This window comes from Mercenaria mercenaria, chromosome 7 (assembly GCF_021730395.1).
Source record: "Mercenaria mercenaria strain notata chromosome 7, MADL_Memer_1, whole genome shotgun sequence".
NCBI lineage: Eukaryota > Metazoa > Mollusca > Bivalvia > Venerida > Veneridae > Mercenaria > Mercenaria mercenaria.
In genome coordinates this window covers 63,320,166-63,347,495 of record NC_069367.1, presented here as the reverse complement: position 1 = coordinate 63,347,495, position 27,330 = coordinate 63,320,166, and the positions used below count along the sequence as shown (strand labels likewise).

Below are 27,330 nucleotides of genomic sequence, written 5' to 3'. Positions count from 1 at the left end.
AATGTAACTGGACTCTCAAATTCATGTATTTCATTGACTAAGAAAATAGATGAGTGTTGTTTATGCCAGAAGGCACATGAAGCAGATCTGGCCATGTTCATATTTGATGAGCATGAAAAACTGACAGCTTCCAGAGATATTCTTTCTTCTAATCTAAACAAATATACATGTACATCTCAACAGCTAGTGTACAGTATCATTAATTATTAAAGCTTCTACTATGGGCTTGATCTTGTGGATGATCACAAATGACTGTTTCAGATTTTCAAAACTCAGTAAGACAGCTAGCCCCCCTGCCCCATACCATGCACCCACCTGCATTGGGGTAGTGGGGATTTCTCCCCGCTATTGTGGCCTGAATCCCTGACTTATTTCCTCCCAAATTAACATCTTTTCACCAATAATTTGTCTAATGATAGGGGATACTGTGAAATCATTTAAATTCGCTGGCATGGAATTTCGCGCAAATGTGAAAAAGGACTGTTTAGCGCGGGCTTTAATTCGCGCATTTTCAATTTTAGAAATGAAGAAATAAAATCAAAAAATAATATTAAAAATAATAGCACGATTTTAAATTCGCGCATCGGTCCTAGCGCGAAATACGCGAAAATTGGTCCTATGGGAATAAAGATGATTTCACAGTAATCTTTCCACCCCTAGCATCTTTTCTAAAGTATAATCCCTAAACAATTATATAAATCATGGACTCTGTACTTCAACTTGTCCAAAACCCATCTGTTTGAAATTTAAATACTTGATTCTATACAGCTCCATCTAACTTGACTGCTATTGAAAATACCCTTACAACAAAATCCCATCTGCTTCATAGCAGAAGATCTGAAAGTCTCAAGTCCTTAAAAATTTCATGTACATAAACAACAAAACTAAGTATTTTCAAAGAAAAAGAAAAAGATTGTAATTTTCATTGCACTTGTTTACTATAAGAATTTTAGCCAGGTTATTAAAGGGAAGTAATCAAGAACATCAACTAAAACAGAAGAAGCTGCTGACCGGTTCAAGATTTTAACCAAACTATTACACACATACTTAAGGGTAGACATGCAAGGAATGCATACCATCCATTTGTGAAACAGACTTTTACAATTTTGTGATGAGGGCTTGCAACACATTTAACTCCCTTTATCGATAAAACTGGTAATTTGAAAGATCTTTAAACATGTAAACCTTGTGCAAGCTGCCAATAACTCAAAACAGAAGGACATCACATGTAGAACCAATAAACAGATGAAATATTGTCTTTGTTAAAGGATAATGTGGAGCAGATTTAAGGTGCTTTGACCCTCTTGAGAAGACAAACCTGTACAAACAGAGGTATGTTTGTTTAGAACATTGATTCCTACAGACCAGCTGCCCAGGTAACAAGGCCACCATATTGCCATTTACAGGTCAGTTCTCATCAATATACTTCTGAAGGTCAACTGATTTATCAAATAAGAGTTGGAAAACATTTTTACAGATGTCTTAGGGCTCAGATATCCACTTACAAAATGTACCATTACATTTTTTTCAGATTTAAATGTATTACCTAGACTGTAAGACAAAATTTCATCAGGTCTGCTTCATTTGATTCATAGAGGCCAATTAAATTGCAAGTATTAATTATCATTCAATACGAAAAACTTAAACTTTGACCATTTCCAGGCTGTTTCTGTGTCATTCAAATGGAACAATGTAACCAGTCATGCAGATGAACTATCATCCTGCCATTTAGTGGAACTATCACCCTGTCAGTGAAACTATTGCACCCTCAGTGACCTGCAGTGGAATCTCGCACAATATTTCACAGGGAAGACAATGTCAGAATCTGCTAAAACAATTAAGAGCTGCAGACCACAGCAGGTCAATCTGTACTACCCTGTAATTGAGTTGTTAAAAACCAAACTGCTAAGTTCCAATCACATAATTCAAGAACACTTGGCAACCCTAACCAAACTGATACCTATAATTGATAGTTCTAATGATAAACTTTTAATACAAGTTATATGAAGGCTTCCATATTTGTGGACATTACTTTCTTAGACTTCAAATACACCAACATTGAAGACAACATTTTGCCTTTTCTTAAAATTTAGACTGCTAATCTTACTGTTTAAGAATGTATACCCAGCCAACCTGGAAGTCAACTTCCAAGTCCCACAAAATAGCCGCTAATTTTCGAATTTTTAAAGTTAATTTTCTGTCATCAATTAGTCAAGTACTTTGGCCATTGTTTGAACAGATGTCACAAACTGTATATCTGAGTACTGATTGATGTTTCATGGGTCTCCACCTCTCCCCTTTGTTTGTACAATATTCACATTCCTCTGATAGCTAGTGGACAACAGAAATATCCAGGAAATATGGCAAATATTGTAGGGAGGCTGTAATTTTATGTATGTATGGTATGTGTAGCGTTCCATTCATTCTGATATTGCAGAACCTATCACAAGTTTTATACATAATTTAGACTTTAATAAATGTTCTAAATATACTTCTACAACCCAAATCTGCAGTTCTGAACAAGTAGAATAGCATGACTTTTGTAGTGAAGCAACTCAGTTAACTCCGATACCTTATAAAGCAAACACTTACCTAATGTTATTACCTAATTAAGATGGCAATACAATAAGAATTTGTACTTGAAGTTTTTTTTACAAATGTTACAACAATGTTTTATGTTGAAGTCCTACCTTTTTTGTCTTACATTAAACATTTATAGTGGCTGGTATCAGATAGGACTTCAAGGTATTTTTAGGTTCCCTGTGTTGCATCTTCACATAAACAGTAAGTAATGGTAGGGTAAAAAAACTTGATGTCACAAGCAGACAGAAAACTTGTTAAACCCTAAACAGGTATTTCACTGATATCTAGTTATATACCTTTCTTCAAGGTCACATTTCGCTTGTTACGAACAATTTAAACAAAAATGTCTTGGGGAAAATACTTGTCACTCTTCAGAAGTCACTCTTAATTCAATCCCAAGCAATCAGATAAATTAAGTGTCATGGACGGAAATATTCTTTTTCATTTTGTGGTTAGAAATCCAAAGTATCTGATGAATTGTTTAATACATTAGTCATATTATGGCACTAACTGTTAAATACATTACTGAAAGTGTGCAATCACAAAACAAAGGACACAAACCTAAATTATAGGAAGTCACACCCCAGTAAGGATTCCAAACATATTAAAGTGATGCTCAAGCCGCACTAAAGTATGCATATATAATGAGATAATTAGTATGCAAGCACATCTCTGTGGCCAATCATTAGTTCAAGTATGAGGTCTGCACTCAATACTAAAACAAACCTAGTGGGTGACTCTTGCTGCTGCAGACATTAGCAGAATTGTTCCGTTGGTTGATTTTGTTGGGTTTTTCGAAAGGATAACAGAGTTCAGGTAACAAGAGGACTGTCCTGCTTGGATGTCGGAGAGCCAGCTAAGGTGCCCATCAAAACATTATTTCAGAGGGATAGAGCCAAATAACTTCATCTTATCATACTGGGATTAAATTTTGTTGGCAAATTTAAGGACTGTGGGCGTTACATTCTGTGTTTATAGGGTCTTAGTAACTATGCTTTCCCATTTCATTTAAATAAAAGTAACAGTCCCCACAGTCATAAAGGGTTTATCTTCTATCAGATTTTATGAACTAATCCCAACAACTATCTTCAATGACTGACTTGGCAAAAAAACGTTTTCCCTTCCTTGGACTCGGTGTTACATTTTCTGGTCTATAGGACTTTAGTTATGGAATTCACTCACAATTAATTCTGTGTTTATAGTTATGCTAGGTATAAAGAGGCGTGAAGGTGATTTCATTTCATATCATGAACTGACACTCTCAAACAGTCTGTTACTATTAGCTTGGTGGCATTCTATGTTTCCAGAAGATCTTTAAAGTAGAACAAATTTCATAATTATTCAACAGCCACATGGACCATCTGAAGTAAAGAGAATAAAGGCAGCCTATCAATCTATTGTTATTCATTCTGCTGGTCCTATTCCCATTTTTCAATATCACACATTGCCTGTAAAGTTATTAGTTTCACCACATGCATTCACAAAGTTGCATTATAATTTAAATATTTTCAAAAACCAGACAAGACTGGAATGCTGAAAGACAGCTGTTTGTCATTTCTGGAGAAGCGTGCCAATTCTCTAACTCTTCAGGAATCCACTTCTATGTCACACTGTGCATGTCTGTGTCAATGTGTGCCAAATTGTTATTTAAAAGCTTGCAAAGCCTTTGTTGTTTGTTCAAAGATTAACCACTGGTGCCTGTTTGAATGAACCTGTTCTTGCTGGCATAAGACCCTGTCTTTTTAAATATTTCTGCTATGGTTAACCATTGCTTGATTCCTCAAGAAGCTACTCCTGTTATAATACATACTTTAGTGTATTCCTTTCAAACCTATAATGGAAAATTACCTCCCTTTAAAAAATAATATAGGGGGATCTGTTTAAATTCAAAATTGGTAACATTACCTATATTTAAAATATTAGAGATACAACTAAAAGTTGAGGTATTACCTCCCTTTAAAACTAATACGTAGCGGCCAATCCATTCAGTGAGTCTTCTTTAAATTCAAAGCAGATAAAATTACATCCTTTTAATTAGTTTAGTCACAATTTAAAATGAAGAAAATTGTCTCCCTTTAAAATTTCACATAAACAGCAGTTACTTATAATTATTTTTATGAAAAAGGAAGAAATTATCTCCGTTTAATTAATGAAATCAGCTTTGTTTTTCCATATTTCAATTCAATTCAAAATTTAAGAAAATATTCTAGTTCAGTTTCATTTATTTAAATAATGAACCATTTTGCATCAAGGCATTGGAACATCACAACACCAGTCTCCAACAATTCATCCTAATGTAAGACAAAAATTAGTTCACTCCTCGCAAACTAAAAATTCAGACCTGTATCTTCAAGTATAAACAACATAATGTCTCAGTGGGAATTCTTACAGCCAATTCATTTACTTTTATCTTCCTGAAGAAAACCTATTAGACAATAGCTGTAAAAATCTGAAAAATTGTTTTCCAGGAAAAGAAAATTTGATTTTATGAAAACATGCACAGACCAGAAAATAAGCAGCATACTGAGTTAGTGTTTTATGGTTGTTATATTGTAAAACAAAAGCTCACATGTACTCTGTTATCTTGTAAAGTAAACATTCAGTAGCACAGGAATAATTTTGTGTGGTAAGTAATGACCTCAGTGTAAACATTCTCAGACTTGAATGTCAAACAGGGGATATAACAGAAAGCTTCAAACACAAACTATTTAAGATTAATTGCCTGGAACCTTTTTATTATAAATACACACATAGATGTATACCCACAAATCGCTCTCAACCCTATCCCAATGTAAATCCCTCAGTGAACCTATCGGTACAAGAGGGCAACTAAAATTAGTAAATAAAAGATCCTTTTGAAGCACAGACTGCAACCAAGTAAAACAAGAGGTGATTTAATGTTTTTTAACTATTTAAAAGCTCTGTCATTACTGTAGTTACACTGAAACAGTTGGAACAAACTCTAAAATTGGGACACTGACCAAAAATTGGTGAACATTCAACAAACTGTTCATCAAAAGAAACTGTCTGAACACCAGCGGCCATTATGACTCTCCAGTACTAAAAGCTTTTCTTCAGTGCTAGCTCCATTACTTTATGAAAAAGAGCCAGAGAAAAGCCTTCTTCTGTAATCACTGCAACCCAAATCTCAAGTATCCCTGGACAAAAAAAATTCCAACAGATGGGCGTACATGGAGGCAATGGCAAACTTATATGCCTGACTCACTGCCCCCTATTTTGCTGTATTCATAAAAGAAAATAATAACAATTCTGATGTAAACACAAACTGCTCCTTACCTCTACTAGCTGATAATAATAGTTGTCCACTATCCTATAATACTGGAATGTATCTTCGACCCGTACCACCATATTTAGTTCACTGTTACGTTAATATATCCAATCTTATAATGAATTTACAATCCAACACTCACAAAACATACTTTAAAACATTGTCTTTTTGATGAGAGGGAAAAAAAGTCCACTGTTTTCCAATTTTGAGTCATTACTGTCATTTCTGTTCTAATTGTTGTCCACATTCACACAATAGCCAAATAAAAAACGCTACTTATTTAATCACGACTTTCACTGTCATTAAATTTCCTTCAATCTGTTCTAGTCACTTTGAACAACTATTTATGTCTGTCTGTAATAATGGGCTAATTATGAACCATTTTTTCATTTTGATCTATGTTTCACATGTTTGCATTAAGCCACAGTCAAAGTTCAAGACTGCAAAAAAAATAAGGAAAATATAATATTACAGATCTTACCCTTGAAAACAAGCAATCTTGCGATTTTAAATTTCTCCCATGATGCAAATAAAAATGGCAGTCAAGTTTTCATTTCATTAAAAATAGCAACTGTTGTTAGTGGAAAATGATACCTCTAAAATTACTGACGTCAACACCTTAAAAGAAATCCTTTAGTTTAAACAACAGTAGCAATTACAGTCACAGAAATCCCCCATCATTTGTATACCCCCTTTAGCACACTTCACAGCATCAGTATTATGAACCCCATCAATTTAATGTCTAGGGTATTAACACCTTAAAATTTAGGTTTTAAATAATCAGTGGAATTTCCGGACATAAAATTATTGACAAAACCTAATTTTACAAAACATTTGGTGACATACAACCAAAACAAAGGAAGAGAGACTGACAGATGGTTCCGTTTAGTTCATATAGTAAAATTAACTGTTATTAATTAATAGCAAAAATTAGCCACAAAATACCAGCAGCTACAAAAAAGCTCTGCATGACAAAACATATATGAGCCGCGCCATGAGAAAACCATAATGGCTTTGCGACCAGCATGGATCCAGACCAGCCTGCGCATCTGCGCAATCTGGTCAGGATCCATGCTGTTTTGTTTTCAAAGCAATTAGAGAAACCGTTAGCGAACAGCATGGATCCTGACCAGACTGCGCGGATGCGCAGGCTGGTCTGGATCCATGCAGGTCGCAAAGCCACTATGTTGGTTTTCCCATGGCATGGCTCATATATATTACTTTCATTCAATGTTTCAGCTTTTAGAGTAATTTGTTGCACCTGACTGCAGACTACTTCTGTTTCTGTGCTCATTAGTTAACAACCAGTTAGTTAGTTGTGCCTTATTTTTAACCGCAAACATGTAATTATTTTCTATCAGAATGCACTACCATACCTTTCAATCACTATTTAAAAGAGTATATGCAATTGTGCAGCTTCATTAACTCTGTGGCATGTTAATGTTTTAAAGTCTACTTTCATAGAAAAACAAGAAAAAAAAGCAAAAAACAACAACAAAAAACAGTGTTTTACATTAAATGTTACGATGAATGCCTTTATAAATTGAAAGAAAAAAATGGAAACTTGACACAGAGATGTATACTACTGATTCTGGTGCTTGGGGAAGAACAAATCGTCACCTTGGCGCAAAAAGTGAATAAGTCCTTCTTTAAGTCAATGTAGTTATCCACTTCTTGCGTTGAGGTGACGAAATGTTGATATATCATAGTTAAAAGATGCTATCTGTATATGGACAGTGCCAAGAACTTTAAGGTAGCAGATCCAATGAGATTAAGTGCGATTACATGAACTTTATGGCATTTTTTACATTCTTCAAACATGCACATGGCTTTCTGCAACAACTGCAGAAGGCTGAAATCTCATTATGTAGAATACTCTATATGGAAATACTAGAAATACATTCTGCATGCCCATAGGCAGAATGTCGAGCCTGCAGGCACTTTGGCCTATAAGTGTGACCTTGACCTTAGATCTAGTGACCTGGTTCTTGTGCATGACACTCCGACTCTTAATGGTGAACATTCATGCCAAGTTACATCAAAATCCCACTATGCATGAAGAAGAAATGCTCCAGACAAACTTCAATTTGACCTTTGACCTCTAAGTGTGACCTTGACCTTTAAGATCGGAACATGGGGTTTGTGCATGACACTCCTTCTCATTGAGGTAAAAATTCATGCCGAATATAAACAAGATTGGTCCAAGCATGTCAAAGTTATGGTCCAGACAAAATCGGACGGATGGACGGACGGACGAACGCACGCACATACACCAACCCACCAAAAGTGACGACTATATCGAGCTCACCACCTGCGGGCTCGACAAAAAACTGCCTTTCCACTACCTTAAAACAGCACATTCAAATACCCAATAACCTTAAGGTATCACTGCAAGTTTTCTTGTAAATTTATAACTCTGCAACCTAGAAGTCTAAACCGTCTCTACCCAACCCAAGGGAGTGGATGCCTCTGGGTTCAAACCATAGATTCACAACAGTTACTATCCTTCTGCAATCCTAGGGAGTGGATGTCCCTGGGGTTTAAACCACAGGTTCTCATCCATAATATGTTCCTAAAACCCTAGGAAGTAGATGCCTCTGGGTTCAAACCACAGGTTCACATCCATCCTTCCCCAACCCTAGGGAATGTTTGCCCCTAAAGGGTTCAAACAACAGGTGCATAGTGTTTTGCCTTCATGCAATCAATTATTCCTACATTCATTCCACCAGAATAATTACATAATTTCGTCATAAATCCAATTTCTATTGCACAAACAACCAACCAGTCACATAAAAAACTTTTCCCCTTGATTACATTTCTGAGCATATTTACTGGAGTTAATTATCTTTTTTCCGTGATCAATACACATGATTGATTAACAATCACCATTATATAAAAGCTTGATTAAAATCTGCAATTTCCGGTAACACAGCACAAAGCATTCCGCTTGAATTTCTAATCAATGACATACACAAATACCATTATATTAGTGGTGCACACATTCTAAAACACTTATTTTCTAATCCATTGATGATATTTCTCTTTTCTCCAAATACAATAGCGACAATTCATTTCCCACCCATTGACCAAATCATCAATATTCAGCTGCAGCCTTTATTGATGCAGCATAACCTATCTCTCTGAGCCGATAGACAACTTGTCAACTAACACTAAACATTTAATCTTAGAATCAATGGTCTGTCCTAGGATATAACAAATAACAAAATCCGGCCAATAGATGTGATACAAATCCCTATGGATATCTAAAATAACTGTGTTACATGTCCCTATGGACATAATATACCAGAATCAGCTTTACCAATTGATACACTGATGACAGTAATTCAAGCATCATAATTAACTGAATGGACACTCTCCACCAATAGAATTTTATTGACTTATTTTATTGATTTAGTAACAAGAAAGTGTGATTTCTATTTATTCTCCCTGTAAAAGATTATGTCAATCCTCTAATACAAGGACTGATCAGTTTATTTTTTTCATAATGGGTAAACATCATTTAGACTCTAGTAAAATCAGAAAATTAGGTGATTTCAGACATGTGGCTACTTTGTGGGAACATAAATTTTAAAAGATAAAATAACTTAAAATTTTCTTGTTCTTCACGGATCAACGTAACTAAAAAATCTGACTCAATTATTTCACAATAAATACTAATGATTTCACATGACATTAGGTGGTAAGACAGTACCAGTGTTCGTAGACTAACCAGTGGAGTTCTTTGCCAGTCACTACGCAACTTTCCCAAAAGAATCTGAATCAGGAATAAATAATTTCATGCATATATTGCTTTCATTCAAACCTTCAGAGTTAACTCAAACTTTGCCTCATCTGAGGCTCAAACTAGCATCCTCATGCTAACAAGCTTATGGTGGGCCTGCCAGCTAAACTACATAACTGAGTTAAATAAACAAACTGTCTGGATGAAATGACTTATGGGGGAGTTGATTTATAGATGCCCCAATTTACAGGTAAGTAGACTATTAGATGAGCATGCAGACTTAACTAGAAGATGCTTTTGTATAAAAGCGCATGTGTTCCCCAATGCATAGTCGTATAAGCAAGAAGTCAACAGGGGACAGGAGCGGAAGTCAAAAAGACACTGATGGTTGACTACAATAGGGATCATCTACTTGGCATACCAAATCATCCCACTAAGTTTCAATATCTGGACCTAATGGTTCTCAAGTTATGAATTGGAAACCGTTTTCTATGTTCAGCCCCTGTGACCTTGACCTGCGACTGAGTGACCACAAAATCAGTAGGGGTCATCTACTCTGCATGTCCAATCATCCAATTAAGTTTCAATATTCTGGGTCAAGTGGTTCTCAAGTTACTGATTGGAAAGCGTTTTAGATGTTCAGCCCCCTGTGACCTTCACCTTTCATAGAATGACCCAAAAAATAATTCGGGTCATCTACTCTGTAAGTCCTATCACCCTATTAAGTTCAGTTTGAAGGTTCAAATGGTTCTCAAGTTATTGACCGGAAATGGATTTCCACGTTCTGTCCACTGCGACCTTGACCTTCAAAAGAGTGATCCCAAAATCAATAGAGGTCATCTACTCTGCATGTCCAATTATCCTGTGAAGTTTCAACATCCTGGGTCAGATAGTTCTCAAGTTACTGACTGGAAGTGGTTTACCATGTTCATGTCCCTGTGACCTTGACCTTTAATAGAGTGACCCCAAAATCAATAGCGGTCATCTGCTCTGCATGTCCAATCATACTATGAAGTTTCAACATTCTGGGTCAAGCGGTTGATTGGAAATGGTTTTCCATATTCAAACCCGTCAAATTCAGATGAATAGACTTATAGATGAGCCATATTACCACCTGAAAGTGGATCTTTTTTTTTTTAAAGCTCAGATCAATAATACAGTCTCATTAGAGACTTTCTATTTTTGTCTAACAATTTCTTCTCAACAACCATCTGGGTAATTTATTGTTCATTAATGACTTTGGAAACACACAACCTGCAGCAATGATAAAGAAACAAAAGCCACTTCTGTTTGTTTTATGATGAATAAAAATCTTTTTTTTCACATCCCTGTTATATTTGTAAAATCCTCAAAATGTACAACCAAATTTGAAAATATGAAAATATAATGAGATTCTGTTCTCTACAAGCAGGTAACATCTTCTTTACATGCACCCCTATAGAGGCTTAGTTTGTCTTCAGTGGATCATTACAAAGATTTTAACCTCAGGGTGAGAATAGAAGAGGTTAGAATGCATAAAAATAAAGGAGCATACAGAGTTCTTATGTGCTTCAGTTGATATTCACACCTATCATTTCCTTTGCTCCAAATGAGCTAACCAGCCAACTATCTATATCATCGATAACCTTATTGATCTTTTAGCACCTTAAAATCTTTAAATCTTGCTTTAAAATGAGTAAGTGCAAGATCTGAATTTTTAATGATACCTCAATCACCATTAGTTATCAATTTAACACTTTACTAAAATTACTATAATCAATTATGTACTATGTAATTTAAATTTAAAGTATCAACGATTAGATGTCCTGAATAGATCAGTCAGGTTATCAAGTTTATAATCAGACAAGTTTCTTCTACTTCTCATCATTAACTGTAACAGTATACAATATTCCACAGGTGTAGAATAAAGAAGTAACTGTTTTATCTTAAATCGACAAATTCATTTTAATTATTGATATTACTATTATTATACCACATTTATGTTGCATTATTTCGTTAGTTTACATGATTAATTCCAACAATAAATCAACACATTTTTCTCAATAACACTGAACTAAAAAAATACTTCACATTCAGAAGTTACATAAAATAATTCATTCCATTTTAAAACTATGCTTCTTACAAAGTTAATCATCAATGAAATATTATTCGATTGTAGCTAATATTCAAGACAAAATAAGCACCCCCCCCCCCCCCCCCAAAAAAAAGAGTATAGAATACTGTCATCATTGTCATCAACAAGGTATATATTAATTTTCCAAAAACACTTCACTAGTTATAATGTCAAATTATTTCTTGTTCATTAAAGAATGAAAAGTTTAAATTAGTCTTATAATAATGTTAGAAGTGCTCATTTCCTTCTAACTTAACTACATCTCAAGCCCCAATCTAAATATTCCTACTTCCTTAATATAAATTGTTGCATTTGAATTAAAAAATCAAAATACTTCATTGACACATTCATATTTAAACACGGTGTGTACATTCTATATATAATTTCATTAATTACATCTTATTCTAATCCATTTTTTTTCTATGAAATCACACAAAATTTACAAACACTTTTTTTGTCAAATTTAAATTCCGCAGCACAATATGAAAAGCACAGCAAATTCCATGTGAAAACTATAACAGTACTTGTCTGTAACAGAATGTTGATAACAGTAAAGCAGTCCCCACTTGCTTTGGAGAATCAATATAGAGTGAAGCAATGTCCAATACTCTGGTGAAATCGTGAAATAGTACATCGGCCTAAGTGACAACACTGCTACCATTATCAGTACTGATCGGCTGCTTGTTATAATTTTCATTTAAATTTCTAAACATTTTCCTACAGTCATGTATTGTATTTTTTTATTATTTAGTTACATATAGATGTATCTTTTTTTTTTTAAATAAATAGTTGCCAATGTTATATCATAATTTTCTTCGTTAATTGTTCTGATTATTCTTAGGGTATTTACAGTGATATTATTTTATCAGAAATCAATATGAAATATAAGATCAAAGCTTTTAAGAGCAATTCTGACCATGCAATATGATTATAAGATGAAAATATTTGAAAATACTGAAAATTAGCTGGTTTCTGTCAGTTTTAGATAAACGATTGGCAGAGTAATGCGCTCTTCCCCAAGTTTCTGCTCAACGAAGGCTTATCACAGTGTCACTTAAATGTCAAAATAATTTTCCTAGGTCTAAATACATTAATTTAATACTGAACGTGTACTGAACCTATCTCTGTCATTTCATTTATATTCAAGAATAGGAATTCTTTAAGACACTGTGATTTCAAAGTTTTCAGAATATTATTCATAATATACCTGCAACTATAAATATAATGGAAATATGGTATTATAGAAATAAATCTGTGACACAATATATAGATAAAAGGTTTCACTTGTCAGAAAAAAAACATGCAAGATTTTCATAAAAATTTCTAAATTTCTTTCATTAATCACTTCAAAAGAATATCAAAATTCGACACACTATAATCTCCTATTTAGAGAACATTAAAACCTGTATTCTCATTAGCAACTTATCCCCCAAACAGGTGTATAATCGTAAGATGTTAATTATTAATGCCACATAATTACTTATTTTAGAAGCCTATGTTTTTCGATGAGGTGTCATTAATTTGTGGTCTAGATGAATAAGATATGTGTTATAAGTTGATCTTTTCAGAACAAAACAGAAGTAGGGCATTGTTAAACCAAGTGCAGCAGGTATTGGATTCTCCCTTTGTGGCACGCAACCTCTATATTTTCAGATATCAAAATGCAGTTTCCTTCTATGATGTCATTCCTTACATTCTAACAGAAGTGTATTTATACCCCTTGACCAGCATTTCACGCAAGACAAACTTATTTTCTGTATGTAGCATGATTGTCCTCTGATCAAACATCTCATTGGGCTCCTGGCAGGCAGTATAAAGCTTAGCTTGTAATGCAGGCATTAAACAAACACCCTCTCTTTTATATATACAGTAGGATGGGTAATTTTGGCACCATTTATTTCAAATTATACATACAACAAATGTGCTTATAGTAACATGATCAATCTGTCATCTAGAAAGGGAATAATAAAGATAATTGCTTAGGATGAAAATATACTAGGCTTATAGTTTTTAATGTTTGAGAGTTCAATTTATAGACTCGTCTGTCGATTAGGGATATCAGCATGATTTACTTTACTTATTTACGTAAGTACCACTATCGTACTGAATATACATTATCTATATAAATAACGGACCCTTCAATTCTAAAACAAAACTACACTTGTGGTTTATCACCTGATTTACCATGGTTTATCATTTAGATTCTTATGGATACTTATGTCCTGCACATCTGAACTCTGAACCATGATAAATCAGGTGATAAACCACACAAACTCCTTGATTGTTTAATAATTCACAACAGTTTTGCTCTTATCACCAGTATTTGTGAAAATAAAACCTCCACAAATATGACCCAGTCTACATTTTTTTTTTCTGAATACAACAAAACTGCCTTAATTTTACTTAGTGCATTGAAAAAAAAAAACATGTCGTCTTCGCAAAAGAAATAGTGTGCCACCTTGCTAACCCTTAAAAACTTTTAATCAAAATCAGGCACTTCTGCATAATTACTAAGACATCTGCATAGTGCACTGGCGCCAGATCAGAAAGAAAATGCCTCTGTACATATTATACCCTACCCCTAGGTATTCTATAAGAACCATGGTCGTGAACGGGAAAATATACTAACCCGTTTCAATCGCGCATTTCATACCTAAAACACGCAGTTGGGTAAATGTGTACTATGGATATCAAACAGGTGGTAATTTATCTTCTATTGTGTACCGGTCACATTTTTCAATACATCTTATCTTAGAAAAACAACGCGTAGTTTATAGTAATTTCAACATTACACAAAAAACTTGCTTGAACTTCCCTGGTGAAGTTCCGTTCTAGATTACAAAACCATTCTGATTGGCTGTTGTAAAAATGTATGTCAATCGTCATTTTACTACACGTGTTCGCTAAAATGTGAAAATGCAGCAAAATGTGCAAAATGAATAAAATATACAGAACAGACGCAGACCAATGTACGATTTCAAATTAAAGATCATATACAAGATGAATTTCATTCATCATTTCGAGTTTTAGTGTAAAATTTTGATTTTTTTAAAATCTGTTTTTGTTTGTTTACGTTTCGCCAAACATGTGCGCACTGCCGTGACCTCTAGACCGGATGTTCATTAGGGAAGTTCAAGCAAGTTTTTTCTGTAACGTTGACGAAAGCATAAAATATGTTGATAATCTCAGCAATATGGAATATTGAGACAATGTGACTGGTGCACGATGGAAGATAAATTATCGCTTGTTCAATATACTAGGTACCCATTCACCGAACTGCGCGTTTAAGTTGAGAAATGTACGATTGAAACGGGTTAGTGCACTTTCCCGTTCATGACCATGGTTCTTATAGAATACCTAGGGGTAGGGTATAACATGTACAGAGGCATTTTCTTTCTGATCTGGCGCCAGTGGCATAGTGTGCTGCCACTACAAGCAGGCAAGTTTGAAACAGCAGGATCCTAATCTTTGATGCAACACACCTGAAATTTGACTTGATTATAAATTTACATGTTTCTTAATGATGCTGTTACCTAGCAACTGTACTACATGTCTCAATAATTTATGAACAGTAAAAAGGTTGGATGGAATATCATGAGAAATATACTAAAGGAACTGAAAGAAATAGAATTTGAAAACCAAATTGATACTTTTAACTGCAGTAAATCATAAGTCTGTTGAAAATTCAAAATTTAGCACTAAAATTAAATCCACTAAATCTAAAATTCCACAATTTTATTATATCCAAACAACTCTGCCATAATAAACTGAAAGTAGAATTACAGTGCTGCTGATCTACTCCAGTAGCTCATCATCAACCAATCAACTACACTGTTACAAGTCACATGGCCCTTGTACAACCTACACTTGAGGTTAATTGATATCAAGTGGTGAGCTACTGTTGAACTTGTCAAAAAGATTGTTTTAATGTGTGAAAATTGTTACAATGGCCTTAAATATGCCAGACAAGTATTTTCTCTATCATTCATCTATGAATGAACTAGCATTATAATCTGAATACACTATGGCGTCTTTTTGATGAGCTATCTAGCGGTAAGCTGACAATGTTTGAAAAATTTATGCGGCAAGCTGGATAGCAAGAATCCTAGTGGTAGTGGTAATTAACTAACACACTAGACTGTCAATCTAGAGGAACCGGGTTCAAATTTGTAATTTCTGAGACATTGCTCTTGAGGATATTCCAGCCATTAAAGAACCACAGGGACTAATCGCAAAGAGTTAGTTGCAGGGTATCGCATCCAGATCACTTGTATATGACTCTGTCTCTCAAGAATAAGCTGCAATTGTAAGATCTAAGTGCCTCTTTGTCAGTCTGTTTGTTTACTGGTTTTTCTACAGTATGTTAGGTAACTGTGTGCAGTCACTGTTCCTGCATTGTGTACCAGTACCTGCTCTCCAAAAAATAACTGCCAAGTTTTCACAAATCAGACAAATGATTTCAGACACCATGTCTTTAAACAAATTGTCACAGAAAACAAACATCTTGCCTGGGAATTGAACTCAAAATCCTGCAATCTATAGATCTGCACTCTCCCAAACCGAATTGTTAAGTGCCATAGCCTGAAAGGACACACTGAAATTAAACAGGACTCCAGGGTTATAATTTTTACATTTTGTCCACAAATATTAACAATCAGCATGCATCTCTCAATTTCCATCCAACTAAAATGCTTCAACTTATATTACCCGCATCCATTCTCTTATGACTGACATCCGCAACACCAGCTAATTGCAAAATTACAGGTTGAATAACCAAACGTACAAGGTCTCAAAGTGTATAACTGAAAATGCAAAATTAATCTGAATTTCCTTAAAACAAACCTCAACAATGTTTATTTCCAGAGCCATATTCATCACTTTTGTGCATCAGAAAATTTGGCTGTTTAGTGTTACAGTAACTAAGGAACAGTATATATTCAAAATCAATTTCCAATTAACTCTTTTATGGCATTAATTCCTAGTGACCTATCTGTAGACTGCAGAATGTACATTCCTGCAAAGTTTTATTATGATCAGTGATAATTTGAAAACTGAAGAGCAAAAAAAAAAATTCCGAGGTTTCATAAATTTCACATTTAAAATGTTGTAGGAATATTAGCCCAGAATAAATACTCTAAATACTCTAATGTGATTAGTTCTGGCTGAATTAAAATCAAAATGTTCCCTAATACAAGTCTAATTCTCTACATTATTAGACCATAAAAGTCTACGAAAAAGTAGTTCAAAAATAAGCATGATTATAAACACGCCCACCAAGTTTCAGGATGTGGCAGAATATACTCCATAACTTTCCAACCTATGTAATTACTCTGTCTCAAGAAAGACGTTACAATGACAGAATTGCTGCAAAACATAGGAGAACTATCACCACAAGATTGCCTTTAATGCAATAAGTTTTCTCCACAATTCTGCCTTATCATGAGAGGCAAGGGAGTGCCTGTCAAAAAACAAAATTGAAGCAAGCATTAAACTTAATTTGTTCTATGTTATGGCCTCTTTATTCCTACAACAAATGATATAGAGTACACAATCCTCTCTTTAATTCTACACTAAAGTAAATTACAGCATTTCCCTAATTTTCTATATATAAGACGGGAATGTTACAAACTTAATTTGACTAGTATCTTTGTTCAATATGAGTTTACTACAGTGCCTAGCTGTATTAGTCAGTCACACTGAAATCACCATCAGTAACCCCTGTGACTAGTCAGTCACACTGAAACCACCATCAAGTAACCCCTGTGACTAGTCAGTCACACTGAAACCCTGTGACTAGTCAGTCACACTGAAACCACCATCAAGTAACCCCTGTGACTAGTCAGTCACACTGAAACCACCATCAGTAACCCCTGTAACTAGTTAGTCACACTGAAACCACCATCAAGACCCCTGAACTTAAGTCAGTCACACTGAAACCACCATCGGTAACCCCTGTAACTAGTTAGTCACATTGAAACCACCATCAAGTAACCCCTGAGACGAGAACCTGGAGTAAATTACAGCATTTCCCTAGTTTTCTATATAATCCTACTTGTTATGAAATTAATTTGACCAGTATATCTTTGTGAAATATGAGTTAACCACTGCCTAGCTGTACTAGTCAGTCACACTGACACCACCATCAAGTAAAGCTACCCCTGTGATGAGAACCTGGAGGACTATTGTTTTGTAAAAGAGAGGGTAAATATCATCAACCAAGTGATCACCACCACATCCAACTATTGTGAAACCAGTTTGTCAACCAGGATTTTCGTTTTCTATGTCCATCTAACCATAGTCAACCAAGACTGAAATATGGTTAGCAGAGACAAAATTAACAATACCAAAGCCTCATTTTTGCCAAAAAGAAACTTAATTTCCCCTCTGGAATTACAAGAACATCATACCTATGGGACTTGACTATGAAAGTTGGCAAACTAATAAACTACCACCAAATGAAATGTAATATACAGAATAGAATAGTGCAAGTTACTGGCATTTTTAAGTAGGGAACTAACTAACTATACTAGATTATTCAAAATACATTTTTGTTTTACAATTTAAGAGACAATAGAAAAAAATTCTGTAGGGTTCCTGCTTCAGTGCAGATTAGAATAACTTTTGGAGGTAATGCTGTTTTAACTAGGCGACTGATTGGGTCTTAACACTTGGTTTTGCAGTAACTCTGTGATTCCAGCAGGTATGCAAATTTTGATTACATACCTCATGTTTTTATTTCAATGTAAATGAGATGTGGAACCAAAATTTGTAGTCCTGTTTGGCGCCATATAACCTATACTGTGTTGGTGCACCGTAAAACCCAAATAAATAAATAAATTAATTAACTTGGGACTACTTTAGTTACAAGTCACTCTGCCTACGTACAATATGAAAAATAAACCCACCCGCAATAATGTTCACTCCCTGCAGAAAGGTTTCACACCACCAATTTATTTACTTTCATGGATGTATTTCTTCTTTTTTTCTGAATTTTACATGGCATACTGATGATACTGCAGCTATCTGTAACTTTCAGAGAATTATAAAGTTTCTGCAGAAATTATAGGAATCTTTCACATAAAAATCCCAACAACTTCAGAAAATCCTCTCATTCAGATCAACTGTACCAGCTAGCTGATCTATAAAACTTTAAATCCATAATTTATTCAGTTGGTCCATATTTCATTACAGACAATAAGAAGATTCATTTACATGTTTATCCATTAGAAAAGCCCTTGAATTTTAATTGGAGCCACATTAACCCCTACTTCAGATAGAATCAAAGAGGGCTTTTGTCAATTTTAAGTATCAGTTACACATGTTATACACATTATTTCACTTTGATGAGCAGTTTTATGTAAATATATCCCCCAAACATTAACTTGACAATATGCCTCTGTAAAAACTGGCATACTTTTAATACAGTGTAACCAGTCTGGAGTGAACAATACTGCGTTTACTCTTCACTGGTGTCATTTAACAAAGGTGTCGAGTTAACAGAGGTAACCCTGTATTTTAGCATTCCAACATTTAGCAAAGTTTTACTTAATACAAACTTTTAGGCTTTCTGTATGTGTTTCTGTGTGTATGTGGTGGTGTAAAGTTTTCTTGTTTAACGTGGGTAGTCAACGAAAGTCCCCACCTGGAATGGATGGAACAACTTATTTCCAGCTGAGCCCATGGCAGGCATCATATTTACCTCCCCAGTGTCCTGGGTCTAGGACGATACTAGGGGTGACTATTGAGGTCAATTTAGACTATTGCAATACTATTGATATTGCTGAAAAACTATTGCGATACTATTCTATTGCAGGTTACTAGCTAATGCGCTACTATTGTAATAGTTATCGGCCACCATATTTTATACAGTTAAGCTACCAACTGGCATTGTTACACAGTGTAAGACCCGGTGTATACACCGGCACCGTTTATAATTGCTGTTAACACACATTGAGATGTTTGTATAACTGAAATGGACAGAAATAAATCTAACATTAAATATTTTTATCATTTTTTCTATTTCTTGCCTTCCTTGGCTTTGAAACAATAAACCTATGCAAGGTATACTCAAAACAAATCGGCCATTTTGTTGCGAATGTTAACATGTTTAATAACCCAAAGCATCGAAAAAGACAAAAATTGACGGATCGGACTAAGGTGTACCAGCACTAAATGAAGGGCCCTACCAAACTGTTTGCTGTATCATACAAGTAGCCTACTTTCTCCATGTCCATAGCACATTTTCTCATTTAAGATTAACAGGTTATTTAAATATATTTAATCAAAGTTTCTAAGAAACTAAATTTATTATCACCCAGACTTCCCAGTTCTTTATGGTAGTGTTATTCCGTGAGGGTAATTATTGTAAAGGAGACGTAAACATTTTCCGAGGCGCAAATTAAAGCCGGCCCTGTTCCTTGGTTTATAAATTATAAATTATTTCTGTATTTACTAAAATTTCAAAACTATCGAAACTATCGATTGTTAAAGGAACTATCGGCGATTGTTATTGGATCTAGATTTTTCTATCGATGCATACTATCAGGGCACTAAGTATCGCAATGCATCGATATTTCGATGTATCGTTACACCCCTAGACGATACTGCTGGAAACAGTACCAATTTAAAGTAAATCACCCAGCACTGAAAACTAGTAATTATATATCAGCCGCGACAGGGAACTGAATTTGGACTCCAACATGCTAACAACTGTGCCACTGACTCCCTTTTTAGAGGTGGGGGGTGGGGCCATTAGGAAGGCAGATATGTGGGTAAAATACTGTTACTAATTCAGGGTTTATAAAATGTTCCATGCTACTATGCATTATGTCCAATTTTCTAAATATCTATTCATTTACTTATAGGGAATGTCTGTACCATCTCTCGCACATCCATCAGTTTAAGCCAACTTGTTCAAGGAAAGAAATTTTCCATTACAAATTGTCAGCAAGACCTTGTAATTACTCCAGTTCAAGAAAATAAATTTGGTATTTCCTAAATCTATAGCACTAAATTTAACAAACTTATAAGGAAGTGCCCTTTTAGCAGGGAATAAATAAATGTATAAACAATAATTACGGTCATTACTTGCAATAATTTACAAAAAAACAAGGCTGTTGTTGAATTATAGAATAAAACGTTCACTGCATAATTTTTAACTCTTAACTTTTACTTCATAGCTTGCCTTTTATATTTTCACCTTTGAAAAAAAATACATTGAGAATTCCACTGCATTATTATAATTTTACTAAAACTTCAATTTAACAGCGAAAAGGGGCCACCTTGTCACCAAAAAATGAAGAACACCTGCCTTTGTTAATTGAGGTCCTTTTTTGTGTCTGTCATTTTCATAGTGGAGATTTTTTTCCTCTGTCATTATAAAAACAAATCAGTAAAGGTCAAAAGAAGGCAATGTTGCGAAAGGCGTGACACCTACCTCTGCACAGAGCATAATGTTACACCAGGTTGTGGGCTGAGGTGTCTTGTTTACCATGCAAAAGAAGGAGCAATTATGGCTAAATGTCAAATTAAAAACCACCTGCCGCCACCAACTGTCCTACTGTATTGTTACAAATTTCCTGTACTCAACAATAGAACACAGTTTAAGGCTTATGACCTATGTTAAGAGTTGGCTCAGTAGGTCCACCATACAAAGATACAGTAGATCCCCAGATGATGTTCATGTCCTCAGGCATGATTTGGAAAAGACAGTGTGTCCTCCTTTTACACATTGTGAGGAAGTTGTCTGTGACTTGTGGTAAACCAAATCCAGAATCCAGGAACACTGATTATACTCAGGTTCACCATCTGGCATTACATAACTGAAAACTACAAAAATAGTGTGAAAACTCGTAAAAAAGTAAAAGACAATATAAATGGCAGGAAACAATAATGCAAATAAAGTAAAAAATCAATGTATTTCATACAGTAGAAACTGATGCAATGAAATTTGGTAAAAACCATACCAATTTTGTATAAAGCTTGTCAACTATTATTTGTCAATAAAAGTTTGAAGCAGACCACAACTAGTCACTTCAAACAGCATACAGATGTAATTATAATCAATTCAAAATAACTGCAATACATTTCAATCTAATTACTTAGCAAATACGATTCAGTTGTATAAAACAGTTTTCCTAATTTCCTTTGCCATCATCCCACATCTTGCCAACAATTTGATTTTAGAAAAGAAAATCTACAACGAAATCAACTTTTTACCATGCAGCCAAAAAAGTGAAAGGACAATATGTATCATTATCAAATTTTTGCAACGAAAATCCAATTTTCTTAACAATATGCAGATAGTGTCTAGCGGCATTACAATGACAATGGATTTCCATGTAAAAACGTTTTCTCATCAAGTCTCAATTATTGTGAAAGGAGTCTCCTGCTGCTTAAGAAAAATTAAGTTATCTAAGACACTTGTCAATCAATGCGGCACATTGTAAGGAATAATGTGTTACCATGGCAACTGTGTCAACCACCCTCCTGACAACGGTAATACATCAGCGGAGCACTTTCCAGTCTCTTTCCAAGAAAAAGATCCTACCAAAAAGACTGTTTTTGAAATGAAATCTTGTACTGGGTAAGCAATATTCCAAGTGTTGAGAATCTAAAATATAGACTAAACCTATAAGTGCCCGCTAACTGATCTACAGCATCTTTCTTAAAATAATGCATTTGACATAGAAATAACAAGGCTGAATCATGAGTTCTGCACATTGTCTTGATGAGGTGATCATTTGACCCAGGTTTCATGAAAATCCTTCAAGGGGTTCAGGAGATATGGAGCGAACACAAAGTGTTACGGACAAACGGAAGGAGACCATTCCTATAACCCCCTACCACTCGTGGCGGGGGATTAAAAAGTCAGATATTCATTTCACATAAACTGTCTTAATAGCGTGTAAATATTTCTGAAAATTTGAGAAACACTTCTTAAAAACAAGTAGATGGTGGCATCATGGTTCAAATTTTAGCTCGCGAACTTGTAAAATGCTCTGGAGGAAAAATTAACAAAGTATTTATATGTTTACAAAATATCTATGAAAAACAGTTGAAAAAAATTGCAAGTAAAATTGAAAACTGCAAGTTGAAATTTCTTGAACTTGCAAAAATATAGACTACAAGAAACACTGTATTCTACTCCCTGTGCTGTACATGTTCATACAGAACAACACAAAAAGTAAAAGTTCTAAATTGCAGATTAGAATGGTGTCAAATACGGGTCCTGAAACAACTAATTAAACTTCCGATTAATATGTGGGTGCCATTAATATGCTATACAGCTACTGATACTATTCAACATCGACTATCCTAATTAAAACAGCAGTCTATTTTTTGATAATTTAAGATATATGCCCACAAACAGCTGCGTCAATATACAAGTATTAATGCCCATGACATATTGCAAGCATGTAAAAATTTGTTTTCGTTTTTTCTGAGGTAATTTCATCAGGAATTAATTTGTTTATAGAAAGGTGAATGTGTGTGTCCGGAACATACTAATGAAAACCTAAACTATTTAATTAAGAGATAAATGCATATAAATTAGAAGAAACGCCCCTGTCAGCAAAAATTCCATCAAGATCACATTCTAACATTTGATCTAGAGGCAAAAAATGTTCTTCAATATAAACACCAACAGGTTTTCATTTTCCAACTAATTAAACGTAATTCCAGGAGGAAAAACAAAGAATATTACACAAATATAACTCCTGTTGTAGTTATTTCCACTTACTAAACTTGTCAAAGAATATATACCCACAGAAGTTTTGAGATTTTCTACAGAAATACGCTCTAATCAAACAAAAGACCCTTACATTAAAAGACCATGCAGACAAAATAAGGTTCTAATTACCTATAATATTACAGAAATTATTTACAATGCTCACAGTGTTGTCACACATAGTCAGGCCTCCTTTAACAAGAGCACTAACTGCAGGTGCAATGCTCATCTGTAAGTGGTGGACATTATGTTAAAAAAAGAGTTATGGTTCTTGGCCTTCTTACCATCTCAAGCGAAACATTCTATAACCTATAATTCTGCAACAAGACCAGGTGGCTCACCATACAGTGCTGGTTTCTGTAGTACAGTAAGGCAGGGTTGGACATATTCTTTGAAAGCAAGTCATCCTGCAGGACAATTAAGATGCCTCGACTTTTCACTCGTCCTGCTAAAAGTTGTACTACTCTTGCAATTCACTTAAAGGAAAACAATTTTCATAGACAGCATCTATTTCAAAGTCCATTGCAAAATTGGTACGTACCGGAATCTTGTTTCTGGACTTCAGAGCATCTAGCTAATGCAATACAAAAAGAAAATGGGCAGATTTCAGAGTTACGAACAACAAATCAATCTTGGCTCTATCCATCTTCTGCACCACACCTTTTTAATAGTACTGCATGTTTCCCTCTGTCCAGTGCTGATTTCTTCCCATATTTGATTACGAGTGGAAGAGTGGATTAATGTCAGGCTCTATATAAACTAAACTATTTACAAATTGTACCAAAATTCTTTTGTTCAATGTGTAGAAAACACTTCTCAAGAGTAAAACTGGCAGCATAATTTGTAGTATTCCTGAGTGACCTTCACCTTGAGGAAAGGTAAACAGTACCTAAATTACTGACAGTTGAAGTCAATTAGATCCATCTTTTACAAAACTGTTTTTTATTCAGTGCCTGTAAAAGTTCTCCTTATATGTTAACCCTTAGCCTGCTAAATTTCTAAAATGGACTGGTCCATCATTCAGTTTGGGCAATACCATTTATTATTTGAAGGGGTGTTCACTGAAAATTTACTGACTGAATAGCGAACAGTGCAGACCATGATCAGCCTGCACGGATGTGCAGGCTGATCTTGGTCTGCACTGGTCGCAAAGGCAAAACCAATTGCTGCCAGCAGGCTAAGGGTTAAAAAATGTTGTCCAAGAAAAATTATTCTGCACAAAAAAAGTCAGTAAAATCACAGTAACTGAATCATTTAATGGACCAAATGTTGCAATTCCAGATGTCTTCTACATTAAAAGAAATAACAAAGCAGCAAATCAGTGCATCAACTGGAAAATATTAAATACTTTTCAAGACAATGGATAATATAATAATTAATGTCTTTTTTCTGTCTTTGCTCTGGTGATTTATCTCTGAGATCCAATCACCATCTCATGAATCCATCAGTCTCCCAATATCATCACAGTGCACATGATTGCATTTTTGGCTTCTAATCTATGAATTCTGCTTTCATCAACACAGCATGAAGACCTAACCCCTACATGCCCACCAGATAAAGCAGGGTTATTCTGTCACTAGAGATCATTTCAGCCAGCTTCCTGCACTAATCCAACCTGGCATATTGACAGCTTATTATACCTCAATGAGCACTCAACAAGACTTGTCAGAACTTACTTTGTTTTCAAAAAAATAGATAAAAAGAAAATACTGATTTTGATTTTCTTATTCCTTTCTGTACAAGGTAGAGCAAGTTTTTGTCTTAATTTTTTTCTCTTAAATTTATTTTCTCAAATTTATTTCTTTTGACAGCTAATTTAAAGGAATAGTCTAGTGTCACCATTATTATTACTACAGTACTATTTTCTACTGCACAAGGGCAACAGTTGAACATTTATTTCCTCTGACATATAGTACAGTTCATATGTCAACAAAAAAAGTAATTCAGACTTGGGAAGGGGGCAACGTAATCTTAACAGTGAAACATCTAGCACTGAAGGTTGGATCACCTCGGCTCAGTCAATCAACCCATGTGGTTCCCTGACCATCTTCATAATATTTTCTTTGTATCATACGGAAACATGTGAACTTGCAACTCAGAGAGTAATGTACTTTGAAATGAAATATTATACCAGTAATAAAGAGCAAAACATAAAAATATATATATGGTCCATCTGAGAATGTGCCAAGTGGCACACTGTAAATGTGTATGCCCCAGGAATGACGCCCGGTTATATCTCACATTTCTACATTTAATGCTGACACTTGTGTCACCTAATCCACCATTAAATATAAAACCTGTGAGAAAACTGACCAGGAACCAGTGGCACCATCCATAAACTGTCTGTACTGATATCCTTGCCAGCATCAAATTTGGTTCTCTGGCCAGTAGCTGAGCACCACACTGCTGGCTGAGTACCAGCTGCATCAATACATCTAAACTGGTTCTGAGCTTTAACAAACTGTATTTAGACTTCTAAATGGCTGGGAACATTATTACGTCAAGAGTGAAAACTTGTCTCGAACTGCACTGGACACTGCAAATGAAACTACAGGAATCAAAAATGAAATTGGTTCCTGGTCTGAAATTTTAATTTGGGAATGGTTATTTTGGAAACAGTGGCAGTCTATTTTCAATGTAAACTTGTTTTGTACAAGCAAGATGGCATGGCAGTAACCAATATCTGAATTAGGTCTAATAAATGTCAACATAAAACAGACATCTATAGACATAGGGTGGGATATATGATAGATTAAAGGCTAATTCCTGGCGAATTCTGCTGATACATGCACTAAAACTAATCCCAACCTGCCATCATCTGATACTTATAGAACTGGCGAATATGTCAAAATTGAGTTCTGCCCATTAGGTACTGTAAAATCATTTAATTTTGCGGGCATGGAATTTCAGGGTTTTGAGAAGGAAATGGACATTATTATACAAAATTTGAATAGTCTCAGAAGTTACCTCTTGTAAACAAAAAACAGGGTCTGAACTTGTATACATATAGCATCAAGGGCATGTCCCTAGTGCTTTAACTTGTCTACATAAATAACATCAAATTCTTCTCACAAATCCCAGAAGTAGTCTAGAATGGTATATCAAATTTAGCTTTCTGAAACTGGGAATTGGTCTAAGTAACAGGAATAACAAATTATTTAACATAAATAAATGAAGACATATCCTCCTGTCAGTATATACACCCACCACTGTTTTCAACACAAGACATATTTGCAAGACAAGAATAGGATGAGCTTTGACTTTTTCCAGACTCAAAATCAATCAAATTACTGTAAAAGCAGGTGCTTTTATCCAGAGCAAATTTTTGCATTATACACAAATCAAGTTTAATAGTTAAGTTCAAAAACTGGCAATCAGATATATCATATGGACATCTGAATTCATGAAAATTTACAGTACTTCAAGGATATTTTTTAACAGAATGATAATGAACTTTATAGCAGATTTCCAGCCATCAACAGCACTAAATATGAAACTGACAGGCTTCCACGTCTGTCAGCGTTCCGGGCAGTTAACTATATCTACCAAGCAAAACTCAGGCTATTATATCAAAACAATGTTCCCATTAAAATCGCTTCATTTCAACCAATGTTCCTTTTAAATTATATTTTCTTCAACTAAAGTTAAATGGTATGGACAAAGGCAGGTGCAATTATGCTAACTCCAAGGCACAAAGAATATGCAAAATCTGCAGGGGAATGAATGAGCAGTGCAAAGAAACTCCCCATTCCAAGGTTTTACATGAACAAACACAAAGTCATCATTGGATCTAATCACCAATGAAAATATGCCTTTATTATAGGTTAACAGCCAATGAAAATGAGTGTTAATTACTTTTAATAGCCAATCAAAAT

General features: G+C 34.7%; 1 protein-coding gene across 7 annotated transcripts in view; it reads right to left on the bottom strand.

Annotated features, from left to right (window-relative positions):
- Positions 1 to 27,330, bottom strand: part of LOC123554056 (mitogen-activated protein kinase kinase kinase kinase 4-like) — a 105,897-nt gene that overhangs the window by 26,782 nt on the left and 51,785 nt on the right. The window lies entirely within an intron of this gene.